The 14,978-nt window shown below is 44.6% G+C and overlaps 1 protein-coding gene across 6 annotated transcripts in view; it reads right to left on the reverse strand.

Annotated features, from left to right (window-relative positions):
• The window catches only part of LOC108126518 (irregular chiasm C-roughest protein), a 116,093-nt gene that overhangs the window by 86,456 nt on the left and 14,659 nt on the right, over positions 1–14,978 (reverse strand). The window lies entirely within an intron of this gene.

Here is a 14,978-nt window from a genome sequence, read left to right on the forward strand (position 1 = left end):
GATACCAGGCCATTAGATCCATGACTTGGCTCCTCCACTTCTGTGGCATGGAGTTTTATTTATTGAACTGTGAATAAATATTTTGCCGGCTAAGGTATAGGAAGCACAGGAGCTTAGCTCCCGAGGAGCTGCGATCATCCGCAACCCATTCAATCGATAGACACCCTCGAGTGCGTGTTGATTTTGCAGTTTGCTGCAAAGAGTATTTACTGTGGTAATGTGTGTGCAGCTGTAACCTAATTCTGTGGCTGGCTTAAATGTTCTTACCGTCTATTGACTTTTTGCGCCTCCTCATTTTCGGCCCCAAAGCCAACTCATCTCATTATGGCTTCGACACATCAAAGGAGGAGTAAAAGTAGGAGAAATGAGTAAACCACCTAGATATCGCAATCCCCAGTCCGTATCCCTGGCCATCTATTTCTTCAGGTCTCTGTGAATGGCACAGCTGCTTTCATTAGAGCCTGGCAAAGAAGGAGGAGCCGGAGCTTGGGGGGCAGGAGCCGAGGCAGGAGCAGGATGAATCGCTCACAAAAGGCTCTTCAGCTTTATCGCTGTAATCAATTGTCTGCATTTGAATAGTTGACAACCGATTTATGGACCATTGAGTGAGCAGCACAGTGAACGCCGATGACTGAAGGCGGAAGAACGAGTGGAAGTGGGGGTCTGAGTGGGAGTGGTTGGGTCCTCCCGAGCAGTTCATTTCTTTTGTACTTGCGGTTGCCAGTTTTTGCCCCCCACCACACCTCCTACGATGTTGGGCATTTTTTCCCTTGTGTGGCCAGTATCCTTTTCGGAAATCAAGTGGAATGACCCGCACGGTCTGTGTGTTTTTACTCTGCCCCTCGTCGAGGCCCCGAAACCCACTTTGTTGTTGTCCCGAGTAACTTCTGTTTTTGTATGTTTTACGTAATTTTGCAGGGCAGAAGAAGAACAGCCGGAAATGGCTAGGAAATTGAGCCAACAATAACAGCAGCAGCAGCAATGGCAGCTCAGCGGAATGGAATGGAATGGGTGTGGCATCAGCAATAGATGGAACCGATGCTTCCCAGAAGCCGCACCAGAAACAGCAGCAATAAGAATAATAACGAAAATGTCAGCCCAAGCGTCTGTCATCAGTTTGTCCGCCGTCAGTTGTCAGTTGCCTTGGATCGGTTGGCTGCTCCGATTCAGCCAGTGGCCCAGATAATGTACTGCCAAGTGTTTTTGACCTTTTTCCCTTTCTTTTGGTCGGCTTTTTCTGGCTCAGCCATCTCGGTCCATTTCATATTTTTTGGGTGACACATCCTTTCGACGCTCGTCCTTGTAGACAACCCCTGCCGTCTTCAAATTATTTAAAACTCAATGCAAATGAAATGGCCAGAACGTTGGGACCCCTTTCAAATTGGGTTCAAGTTCAAGGCATTAGCATTAATGCTAACTATGCGGTGCTTAAACTCGTCCCATTGTTTGCACAACATTATAGGGCTCTGGCGGCAGCAAAGTCAAGTAGCAATTACACTGCGTTTCGCATGTTTAAGACTCTTTAAGGGCCTTACTGTTGGTTGGCAATGGCTTTAGTTTAAGAGGTAATACAAGGACGTTTGAGTTTCTCATTAAGGTGCGAACAGTAGAGAGTCTTGGCTTTTAATTTAATCTACGTGGTTCGCATTGAACTTAATATTTGGCTTGGGTATAGATTGCGGTATGATGGGAAACGACCTCAACAAAGGACTCAGTTAATAGTTTTTCCATCATCAATTTAGGTCAAATAGAGACTGCGATCATTGGCAATAAAATCCTTCCGTCGTATTCTTGGGTAACTGGGCCCGTAAGTGGCGCTTTAAGCTTCACGAATCGGGGCTGAAAACTATGGTAACTCGTAACTGGCAGTGTTCTGCCCCGCATTCTCATCAATTCAACTGCGGGTGACACACACACAGATGCACTGGTTTACCCATACAGTACCCCATATACAAATACATAGATGCACAGCAATGGCTGCTCACACATGCACACGTCCTGTGGGCATTTACTTGCCGGGCTCTTGGCACGGCTTTGCATTTGGGTTAATGTAGTATTTGTGTCTGATGCAGCAGCGGCTGATGCAGGAGCCGTCGGAGCCACCGGGTTCTAAGCCCCTAGTCAGTTTCGAAGTGAGTCAGGATATATGGCCGTGGATTCCCCCCAGACGAGACAGCAGTTCAGAGGCAGAGGGTTTGATACCCCAATTTAAGCCAATATTTTGACAAATCCCGATACAGGTTGCAACTGGCGGCGGTAGTTTCGAGTCAGTCCATGATTTCGCAAATTCAAAGATCCCCTTGTGACTCGACTACGCCACTGGATCATTGCATTGCGGTAACGGGCACATTTTGTCAGCGGCCTGGAAAGAAATGCACTGCACGTTGTCAAGAAAAATATGTCAACGTCTTTCTCGCTTTCGCTTAGATTGGCATTGTCATAAAATGCCGTGGCACGCCCACTCCTATGCCTCCCAGGCCCAACACATATTCCCCGGCCCGAAGTACTGTGATTCTCTCATTCCGTGTGCCACTTGCAGAGATGGAGGACATGCAGCCTGTTTAGAGAATGAATTGCACTTTATTGTTGGCATTTCGCATGCCTTCTCGTCACGTCCCGGACTTTTAAAGGCCCAAGTCCCGAGTTCCGAATACCGACTACCGAGTTGCCAGTTGCGAGTCAAAGTCGAGTGCGAAAACCTCAGATTCTGTTGGATTTCCTTGGCGGAACGTGGTGCTATTTGCAGCACATTTTCGGTCAACCAAAATTGGCAGCCCAGTGGCATGGCACTTTGTAAAAAATTCAATCAAAATTGTTGCCATTTAGTTTGACATTTCATTTTGATGGTGGGGTGGGTGGACCAAATGATGATGAAGTGCCAGCAACGAAAGGGCGTGCCCCGCGGCACCAAGGACGTGGCCTCTCCCTCTATTTTTGTCGCTTTTATTGAGTGCCAGAAGCTGCACAGGAATTTGCTTCTCCTCCGGCGACGCAGATTGCAAGCAAAAAATGCTAAGCTGACCACAAGCTGTGCGAAGTTGGCCAACTGCTGGATGGTGCTTTACTAGTTGTGGGGTGAAATTGATTTTGTCCTCCAACTGTTTTGGATGCGATAAGAATTCGCCGCCGCCGCTGCCTCCTCCTCCTGCTCCGCCTGCATTTCACTGCACTCAATCAAGAGCTCTGGCTCATAATTTGCCACAGAATGGCGCCGAGAAAAGGGAGAATACGGCTTTATTGGCTTCTCGGGATGTTAAGCTCTCGTTTCTCATTTCCCTCATCTGGCTCTATCATAATCATTTCCGCTTGCGGATATATATCTGCCATAAATCAACGCCAGCGGCTGCTTTAAATTCTTTCTAATGAAGTTACTCAAGCCTGAAAAAGAAAAACTTTTTCCACACACTCACTCAGAGTCACCCTTCGTCTCTGGGTGGCGAAAGCGGTTGGGGGTAGTGAGCAAATTCTTTCACATGTTGGCATTTTCTCGGCTTTCTCTTCAGACACGCTTGAGAGCACATGAAAATTCATAAAACTCACTGCCTACCAGGGGGAGTGGGTATATCCTTTAGTGGGTGGATAACGCAGGCCCACACTGACAAACACACACACGAGCATAAGGAGCTATCAAGAAATCACAACAAATTTACAAGTGCCACACAAATGTTTGACAAAAACTTTCTGAAAAGCTTTCCACTGATTTCGCAACGTCCCAGCGACTTCTTCTGTCTCGATGTTTTGCGGGGAGAGGCGGCATCGGAGGCCAAAGTTGTCTGGGGAGACATTTATGGTCCCACGATGCTATCGGGTTGACATAAGTTAAGCTGCTTTTCCTTTGCTTTTCGGCTAAAATCAACAACAACAAATATTGGCTCACAACGCGTATGAAAATGTGAGTGTGCGTTGTATGTGTGTGAGTGTGGGCAAACAGTTGAAAAGGATGTTCGAAGTGTGTGTGTTAAGAACGCGTAAATTTAGCTCGAAAATATTTTTGAAAGACCGAACCGCAAAACAACTGCGCGACATTCAAAAGTTTTCCAGCGGACTGGGTTGGGGGTTGGGTGTAGGGTAGCTTGAGGGCTGGGTACAAGTATTTAGACTTGTCTGCTATTTAGTGTTGACACGCAAGGCAATTTGGCGAATGCAAACATTTTCCTATGCTGCCTAAGCGACCAAATATTGCGCATACGCCCGGTTGCGCGTCACTGTGTGTGTCAGTTTCAGTTCTGCCTTCAGTTCGCTATCTTTGTTTGGCTGACATTGCTTACGGATATTAAATAAAGTTGCGCCATTTCAGTTTCGCGCCTTGGCGAACCGCCTCCATATCCCCCCGTATCCTGCCCATCACTTGGGTAACTGTTATTGCTTATTACATTGGGGCGGGTGGCGGTTAGTTGTACCGTGTGGTGGGTAAATTGTGAATGCTTGTCAGTGGCATAAGGCCCCCAGCCCCCTACTTATCCCCACCTCCTTTGAGAACCACAAAAGAAATGCTTTTAATGTCTCTGACTTGAGTTGGTTGCCTTGGCTGGAAGGAATGACGGCTTACATGCGCTTAGAAGTGTGTACAACATACCCGCACACTCGCAGGGAATTTAAATAAATGGCGTAAAAATTTTACACCCCAAAGTTGATTCAGCGCGAGAGCTAGTCCAGCTTATGTAACTCATTCCGAGCAGTTTATGTGTGTAATAAACTCTTGGCCAGCTTGATTAAGTGCGCGGAATAAGGGCAAGAAGGAGGAGTAAGAGTATCCACTGCGTATACGTAATATGGCTTAACAAAAATTTGCAACAATCAGAGTCGCGTTCTGCGTTTGGCTCTCATTAGCCGTAAGAATGAGCAGTAGCTCCGTAGAGCTGCGACAAAATCTAGATAAGACCACGATAACATTGTTGGAAATTGGCATCACGTAGTCAAGACCACACCCTGGGTGGCTCAGAGAACCACGAAAGGCGAAAATAAAACAAATAACACTCTTTGTGAGAATAGTTTCGAATGGAACTGACGAATACTTGCTATTTTTCACGACTTTACTGAATAACAAGTTGTAAAAATTAAACTAGCAATAAAGTATAAACAACAGACATAAAGAATTTTAAAAGTTATCATAAAGTATTTTATGCCAACCCTTCTTATAAAATCTTCAACCTAATATACCCTCAACCTAGAATTAACCAACAGGATACCAGCAAAAAAACGAGGCCAAAGCGCTAAGCATTTAAATGCTAAATAGCTGGTAAAAGGATAACGCCATATCCTTATTGCCAACTAACTGGCTCACGCTGTGTTGTTGTGTGCTGCGTGTCGTGTGGCGGGGCCGCGAACAGAAATTAAAGTGTTACCAAAATAATAACAACAAATTGCCTTAGTTGAGCAGTGTCGCAGCACAAAAATGTCGCGATTCACCCAGCGGGCGACCTTTGAACGGGTGATGCCAGCGGGAGGTCAAGGGGCTGGTCCCACGGCCCCTGGCCACATGGTGTGACATTTATTTAAATTAAGCCTGAGCGATGGAAGGATAGCAACTAGACATGCAAGCGATATCCCCAAAGGGCGGTGGAAGTCAAAAGTGCAGTTCCTTTCAGTCAATATTTGCTCAGCAACTCTAAAAGCTTCAAACTCCACTCTTTAGCGTTAATCAAAAGCCCCAGAACGGGATACTTTGTTATACTATAAGCGAAACTTGTTTAATTGTTTTTGGCAAATTTTATACCACTCAGCTTGTTGAAGTTCTTAGATTCTAAGTTATGTGCCAAAACAAAATTCTTTTTGGAAAATCTAAAAAAAATAAGGTTGACTTGGGTGGTTAGAACTACGCTTGGTTACATGATTCTTCAAAGTAACCTTTTCCGAAATAAAGCCAATATTTTCTTGGTATAATAACTTTTCTCTGTGTATGCCTTGCTCGGCTTTCTAAAGGCGCTGAAAATAAATTAAAGTGCGCAAAGTGTTTCCTTTTAATGGCCATTTCCATTTCACCATTTCGTCCTTGTTGTCGCTACTTCTGTTCTACAATGTCTGAGCTGCGAACAAAGGCCTGTGCCTCGGTTCCTTTGGCTCAAGTTGGAGAAAAATGCAGCTGGAACGTGAGTCGCGGTCTGCGTTTGCCGGATATCCGCTTGCAGAGAGCCGGAAGGTGAGACCTGCCTTTGCAGTGGCAAGAGCAGTCCCCATTGCAGTTTCACTTGCAACGACAGCTGCAGTGGCTGAACGAAGCCTAAATGCCCGGCAAGCGGATATGTCGCGTTAAATTCCATGCCGCTGAATGCAAAGTGGGCCAAGCACTTGCAGGATTCATTTTAATTATGATGCCCAAATATTTATGGTAAGAATTTGTGTGGAAACGTCTTCGCTGGCCTAATTGCATTGAATCCACAAAACGCAGCTGCATCTGAGGCGGAAACTAACGAAATAAATGCATAAATTGATGGCAATTTATGGCCGTGCTGGAAACGTGCCGGGCTTAGATTTGTTTGCCAGCACGGAGCACAAAACACAATTAGTTGAGCCGCATCACACACACGGATCTGAACTCCGACTGCAGAATGCCAGCCCGGGGTTTGGCCTGGAATCGCATTGCCTGTCGCATCCACGACTAAATAAACACACGGCAATATAATGTCGAGGACGAGATGTGAATTTCGGTTTGCTTTGACATTTGTTTAACCTGCTGCTGTTGCTATTGCCTGCCATCCTATTGTGCTTCCCTGTCCACCTGGCAAAACCAACAACCTGCCTGCTGCTCCTGCTCCTGCTTCCAGCCCTAGTGCAAACATGCCGAATGCGTATGCTTAATATTGCATAACCCCGTATGCATTCCAAATGCACATTAACTGCACACAAATACGGTTGCGCTACCCACACACGGAGACTGTGTCGTTGGCGGTTGCCGTGAATTGTAGCTGCACACCTTCGAAGTGCGCCTACCACCTGCCGATAGAAAATTTAATTATGAATAATAACGTTCTGCAGTTGTTGTTGTTGCCCGTAATGCATACATGCGAAAGCGAGTGCTCCGTTCAAAAGACTCAAATACCCTGGAAAGTAATTATAAACCATTAAATTAGGTTCCCAGTTGGCATGAAATTAAATCAACAGAGAGATTTATTAAAATTAATCCTATTTCAGAGAATTTTGGGTGAAACAGCACTCGATTTTCAAAGAATAATATAATACTTTTCATTATGTAAGTAAAAATTTAAAATTATTTAAATGAAATGTTTAAAGCTAATAATCCTATAGCAGCCCATCTTGAATGTAGAAATATAAATAAGAAAAAATCTTTTAAAAAGGGTATTCCCCTGAACCTTGAGCGAACATCCGTGTGTCAAAACTTTAATATTTCGTATGCATGGCGGCACCTGTCCCCATGAGCATGTGGGCGTTTGCTATTGCGATTGCGCTGGAGCCTGTGTTTGCCTTGGCTTTCGAATGACAGAAAAGCCACACATTGCACGTGCTCCGTGGTGCGGTTGACGATTGCATTTCATAGGTATCCGCATTCCCATCCGCATCCACATCCACATCCGCAGTCGCATTTGCATTCGCGTTCGGACCTGTGTTTGTGCAGGCAAACTCATTTGGCTTTTTGGCACATTAGGCGGTTTGTAAGCCGGAGCAAGGGATGCAGCGAGCTCCTTTTCAAACATCTAAATTCCTTGCTGTCAAAGGACGAGGACTTCAAGTTTCATTCACGAACAATGATGGGGAGGAGGAGGAGGGGCCGTGGCTTCTGCTGGACCGCCAATGGTGGCGGTGATGCTGATGCCAGTGTAATTGGCCCTAATCTACTTAGTCCCCAAACACAATGCCGGGCCTGGGCGCACGCTCTACAATGGGACCTTGCCGAGCGGCGGTCATTGTGTCCTTCCTTCTTTTCAGACCTCTCTCGTGCCCGGCTCCTGGCTTCTGGCCATTTACTCGTCCGTCTGTCTGACAGAGTCTAACAAGTCCGAACAATTGACAAAATGAAGCGACAACGCCGAACGAGCCTGGAACGGGCGAAATCTAATTTAGCGCAAGTGATGGCAGTAGTCAGGTCAGGTCGAATGCTGGGGTGGGGGTCGTGACAAGGACACTGGCAGGTATCCTGCTTTGGCCTCTGCACATGGAAAAATTTTATCTTAAAGTTTAAAAATTAGTTAAAGTTAGCATATGCTTAGGTTGCAAATACAGGCTTTTATATTTTTTAATGTAGGTATTGCGGTGTAAGCTTCTACATTTTTCCCGTCAACTTATTCTCTTTAAAACATCCAACACTTTGTTTGCAATATCCTGTTAAGTCTAATTCAATATAAATTACTGTCATTTTTGTCAAGTGCATTTAAGCTACGTGCTTTGCCTGTCACAGTAATTTGGTAAATATATATTTGACGCTTAATTTTTATAAACTTTGCAAGGCAATTTTTGTCGCAGCATTTTTTACAGCTTTTCGGTAGCATATGTGCCTCTACTTTGGGTGCTTCGAGTTATTTTTTTTTGTTAAAAAGCCAGCAGCTGTTCGGCATCCGCATCATCGTCATCACCATCATAATATCGCCCATCCCCAGACCTTATATCGAAAGCTGAGAGGGAGTCCTGATGGGGCTGAGGGGCATTATTTCGGGTGCTGCTGTTGATGAGCGTAAAAAGCAATTGTTGCGCCTAATAGACCTGAGGCTCTACCCACTCCGGCCCTGTTTTCGCCCTCGTCCTTGTACTTGTGGGGGATTTGAGCTCAGCAGCCTTGGCATGACAAAATTCTACATATTCGTACTTGTATTATTTTGTATTATGTCTTTGCCGAGGCATTCAATAAATTCACTGGGCCATGTGATTACGCTGGGGCGCCTCACATGTGCCTGCGCTCACATGCCGCGTCATGGCACGCCCCCGCGCTCCTGCATCCTGCCAAATCCTATTCAATTGTTATGCGAACGTCACTCGAGTGCCATACAATTATGGCATTTTCCATTGAAATCCGCTAAAAAGTATTTTGCTTGAGCTGCTCTTGAGCACTTGGGAAGTTGGCCATTAATTTGGCAAACAACCAAGGACCTCACCCCTTAGCCCCAAGCCCCATCCAATTAATTAGCATTAAGCGGGGGAAAAAATATATATATAGAAGTAAAGAACCGAAAAATGCTTCGAGGGCACGCAACAACAAGTACAACAACCGCAGTGGCAGCAACTACAATGACAACAGCAACAAGGACATCTGACGGCTCCTGACCGACTGCCGCTGCAATGAACTTTGACACAAAGTGGCAACTGTACTGCTCTGATGCCCTGATGCTCCGTGGCTCCGCTGCTCCTTTGCTCCGATCTGGGCCTGCCACTCTTGCTAAAATTCCGTACAAGAAAATCTACTTAGCGAAATTCAACGGCGGAGCGGAGTCGGCAATTAGGCAAGCGCCTCGGACAGAAGGGACAGGGCGCCCGGGTGTGTCTTCAGGTGGGGAACTGTCAGCTGGCTGCCGCCTGACGCTGATTGTTAAGCGAAGTTGGCAGGTCCCCAAAAACTATTGCGAGCAGGCACAAAGCCTTTTATTTTCGAGTACCATTCTCCGCTTAAGGTCTCCTCGGCTCAGCAATTTTTATAAGCTGCCAAAAAAGTTTTAAAACGCTTCCTCCAACGTCACCTCTTGACGACAATTTTAAAGCGGCAGTTCCCTAATTGAAAGCTCACCTTATGTTTAAAAAGAATATCTCAAGAACTGTCTAAGTTGCCATGAATAAGGTATAAATTTAATGTCGTTTTAGGTTTTAAAACCCAAGAGAAAATGTATTCATCAAAGAGAATTAGTGAGCAAGTACTTATTTTGTAGAATTGCAAAAGGAAAATGATTATTTTATTTAAATTTCACTCAAGGATCAAGGACTAGAGAAAATATTATCTACTCCTATGTAGCGAAATATATTTATTTGTCTAGCCTTTTCGGGCGATCCCTATGCACGACTGCCTGGGAGTACACACCATCCTGGTATACTATATTACGTGCACCGCCGTTGGTTAGTGGGTGGCAAGGAGCAGGCCGAGCCTGGAGTGATGTATGTCACTGTGGGTGTGCGTGCGCAAAAGTTTTGCAAGCATCAGCCAGCCAGCAACAGTACAAAAATTCAAGCCGAAAAAAACCAAGCGAAATATAAGAAATAACACTTGACATTGACAAATTAGTTGCAGAAGACAACACGAGCACTTCCACAATATTGTGCGGGGAGTGGTGAGGCGGTGGGTTAACAGAGCGACAGCTGTACCGTCGGTGCCGGGAGGAGGTGGTCGTTGGAGGGAGGTGGGGGTGGTGGAGCCGCGTCGAGGTTAAAAATAATAAAATACCTACTGACATGATAGACACGAGAGACTTTTCCTTTTATTTAGCTTAGATTGGAAAAGTTTCGACAGTCCAGCTGGGTGGCTGGGTAGCCGAGTGGGCTACATGGAGTGGAGTATCTGACTCTGCGGCACTTGCACTCGAGCAGCAGCGGAGCCCACTGAATAATGTCCACCAGCTGGCCAGGATACCGACTGAACCACCGTCCCAATGCCCCCGAGCGATTTACCACGAACATGTGTAGCTAATGCTGCTTATTATATAACTTTCGCCTGCCGCCCCTCACTAAGCCACTCCATTGAGCCCGGGGTACCCTCCTCTTTCCGGGTTTCTCCTCCTTCGGTGTCCTTATGTGGGTCATGGCTATGTGGCTGGCAGCACGAGAGGACGAGGAGGACACAAATTTCGCAGGATTTATTGCATAGTTGCAGGCGCAAGAGTAGTTAAAGTAAATCTCAACATAAACTCCCGCAGCTGGGTTCGAAGGAGGCGGTGGCGGTGGCGGTAAGGGGGATTCGCATTAAACTTTTGCCTAATGAGTTATATGGAAAGCGGAGAAAGTAGAGAGCGGATAGCGGAGAGAGGAGAATCGAAAGTGGGGTCCCGGGAATGGAAAACAATTATAAGCGCGCCAAAAAGTATGCCAGTAATTTTTTACAAGCGCCTCTCCCAGTACATTACTTGCAAGGCAAAACTTTTCCGCTCCAGAAGTCGGTGCGACTGACAAACTTTTGTTGCTTTCAATTTATTTTGCAAGTTTCTCCCGCCATCGCCGAGTCCTGGCCGAGTTATGCAACAAATAAATCACGCGAATTCCCCGAAAAGCGCCGCCCCACAAGCTAAGCTCCCCCGCCTCAATGTATGCTAAAGTTTTGGACAACTTGACCCATCCCGCAGCTAGGAGATTTCTGTCCGGTGGTCACTGATTATTATTTACGAGTATTTCAATTTGCTAGATTGTTCGAGGGCAGTCAAAAGCCATAAGCACTTGGTTCAAGGATTTTTCCCTCCTTTTTTTTTTCTTTTCGGTGGGGCAGAGATTGTGGAAAACAAAAAATTGTTTTTAAAATATTTTATCATAAAAACACATTTTGAAATCCCGCTGCCAAACTTTGCAATTTCAAGCTGTGCTGCTCGAGGGTTGATTGAGTGGCGAGACGATGAGGCTGTTTGTGCTTTTAGCCAGTTTTGACATACTTTGAGTCGCTGCTGGTGCCTTTTCCAGCTTGAAGTTTATTAAAATCGAGCCAGGCTTCTCTAATTTATCAGTCATTCTCAACTCTCCTCCTGCTATACTATTTTTTTCTCCTTCCAGCTTCCCAGCTGACGGCTTCCTAAGTGCGGCACTTCATTTGCATTTAAAATGTTTTCGCCTGCTCGGTTTTCGCTCCCAGCTCACAATTCTCTGCCTGAACTTTGGCCGTTCATTTGGCACATTGCTCATTGTTGGCCAGAGTGGGTCAAGCGTTTATTTGTTTGGATTTGGCTGTGGTTGCGAGCTATGGCCATTCCATTCCTTCTGCGGTTTACCCTACTGCCCACCTCCTGTCACACCACAATCTTCTCCTATTCGGCCTGTCGAAGGCTGACAGTCGAAAGGAGCCTTCGATTTGGACGGTGGCATCACTTCTCCACTGAGCAGTCCGCAATTCGCTTCAAATTAAATTACCTTGAATAATGGCCATCAGTCCTTAACCCTCGGACCCCGCAGAGAAGATTCCTGGCTGAGACTGAGGCTGAGGCCGAGGCCCTAAGTATGCAATAAAACGCTACACAAAATACCTCATGAGAATTTACGCATTTAAATGATTGTGCAAGAAAGCGAAGCATTAAGATAAAAGAAAGCAAAAAGGGACCCTTTAATTTATGTCTGGGCATTTCGAGCTACCTAAATACATTCAAAACATATTCGGGGACGTGGCACATCGTAAATTAAAGGCTAATTGCAGCTTTGAAGATGATGAATTTCAGAGCCGCCGGGACCCCGGCATATTAAAAATTAATTTAAATTTTTTAATTTATTTATTTCCTCTCTTTATGGACACTGTCCACGGGCCACTCGCGAGTGGAAATTAACTTGCTGCTGCCACCAAGCCCCGAGGCGAGGTCAGGAAAAATTGCAAAGGAAATAAAAGGAAAATGCGGAGATACTGGACCTGTAATGTTTTCATATTAAAGATTTAAAAATTTAGGAATTAATTGTTTATTGCATTATAGCTTAAATAAGGAAACATGTTTTACAAAAAAAACAAGAAAATGGGATTTTCCTCTATAGGGTCCACAGTGATGGCTATATCTTCGCCAATTCTCATCATCCATTCTCAAGCGGAGTACCTTAAACGATTTCTGGGGCGATTCTCCACCATTCTGCATCAAAATTCAGAGACAAAATATTTTTTAGATTTTTTGTCCATTTTTCGTGATGAGATCCCTTGAAATGGGGTTTTCCCCTTTAGGGTCCACAGTGATAGCTGTATCTTCGGCAATTCTCATCCGATCCTTAAGCGGAGTACCTCAAACGATTTCTGGGGCGATTCTCCACCATTCTGCATCAAAATCCTGAGACAAAATATTTTTTAGATTTTTTGTCCATTTTTCGTGATGAGATCCCTTGAAATGGGGTTTTCCCCTTTAGGGTCCACAGTGATGGCTATATCTTCCCCAATTCTTATCAGATTTTCAAGCGGAGTACCTTAAACGATTTCTGGGGCGATTCTCCACCATTCTGCATAAAAATCCTGAGACAAAATATTTTTTAGATTTTTTGTCCATTTTTCGTGATGAGATCCCTTGAAATGGGGTTTTCCCCTTTAGGGTCCACAGTGATGGCTATATCTTCCCCAATTCTCAACCGATCCTTAAGCGGAGTACCTTAAACGATTTCTGGGGCGATTCTCCACCATTCTGCATCAAAATCCTGAGACAAAATATTTTTTAGATTTTTTGTCCATTTTTCGTGATGAGATCCCTTGAAATGGGGTTTTCCCCTTTAGGGTCCACAGTGATGGCTATATCTTCCCCAATTCTTATCAGATTTTCAAGCGGAGTACCTTAAACGATTTCTGGGGCGATTCTCCACCATTCTGCATAAAAATCCTGAGACAAAATATTTTTTAGATTTTTTGTCCATTTTTCGTGATGAGATCCCTTGAAATGGGGTTTTCCCCTTTAGGGTCCACAGTGATGGCTATATCTTCCCCAATTCTTATCAGATTTTCAAGCGGAGTACCTTAAACGATTTCTGGGGCGATTCTCCACCATTCTGCATCAAAATCCTGAGACGAAATATTTTTTATATTTTTTGTCCATTTTTCGTGATGAGATCCCTTGAAATGGGGTTTTCCCCTTTAGGGTCCACAGTGATAGCTATATCTTCGCCAATTCTCAACCGATCCTTAAGCGGAGTACCTTAAACGATTTCTGGGGCGATTCTCCACCATTCTGCGTCAAAATCCTGAGACGAAATATTTTTTAGATTTTTTGTCTATTTTTCGTGATGAGATCCCTTGAAATGGGGTTTTCCCCTTTAGGGTCCACAGTGATAGCTATATCTTCGCCAATTCTCATCCGATCCTTAAGCGGAGTACCTTAAACGATTTCTGGGGCGATTCTCCACCATTCTGCGTCAAAATCCTAAGACGAAATATTTTTTACATTTTTTGTCCATTTTTCGTGATGAGATCCCTTGAAATGGGGTTTTCCCCTTTAGGGTCCACAGTGATAGCTATATCTTCGCCAATTCTCATCCGATCCTTAAGCGGAGTACCTTAAACGATTTCTGGGGCGATTATCCACCATTCTGCATCAAAATCCTGAGACAAAATATTTTTTAGATTTTTTGTCCATTTTTCGTCATGAGATCCCTTGAAATGGGGTTTTCCCCTATAGGGTCCACAGTGATAGCTATATCTTCCCCAATTCTCATTCGATTCTCAAGCGGACTATCTTAAACGATTTCTGGGGCGATTTTTCACCATTCTGCAATAAAATCCTGAGACAAAATATTTTTTAGATTTTTTGTCCATTTTTCGTCATGAGATCCCTTGAAATGGGGTTTTCCCCTATAGGGTCCACAGTGATAGCTATATCTTCCCCAATTCTCATCCGATTCTGAAGCGGACTATCTTAAACGATTTCTGGGGCGATTTTCCACCATTCTGCAATAAAATCCTGAGACAAAATATTTTTTAGATTTTTTGTCCATTTTTCGTCATGAGATCCCTTGAAATGGGGTTTTCCCCTATAGGGTCCACAGTGATAGCTATATCTTCCCCAATTCTCATCCGATTCTTAAGCGGAGTACCTTTAACGATTTCTGGGGCGATTCTCCACCATTCTGCATCAAAATCTTGAGACAAAATATTTTTTAGATTTTTTATCCATTTTTCGTCATGAGATCCCTTGCAAATGGGGTTTCTCTCTATATGGCCCACAATGATGGCTATATCTTATTCAATTCTCATCCGAAGGGTATAATAATTAGGGCTCCTGAAAATATCTGTTTCTGTTTGATTAATTATATATTGGTTAAGTAAAGAAATAAATATAAAAATTGCCTATACTTTTTCGAGTGCCCGATTGGTTTTTATAATTCGACTTCCATGCCCATGTAGCCCCCGGCCACATCCGACTCTATGGCGGACTCCTATTTGGCGTATCCTCGTG

This window comes from Drosophila bipectinata, chromosome 3R, assembly GCF_030179905.1.
Source record: "Drosophila bipectinata strain 14024-0381.07 chromosome 3R, DbipHiC1v2, whole genome shotgun sequence".
NCBI classification, from domain to species: Eukaryota; Metazoa; Arthropoda; class Insecta; order Diptera; family Drosophilidae; genus Drosophila; species Drosophila bipectinata.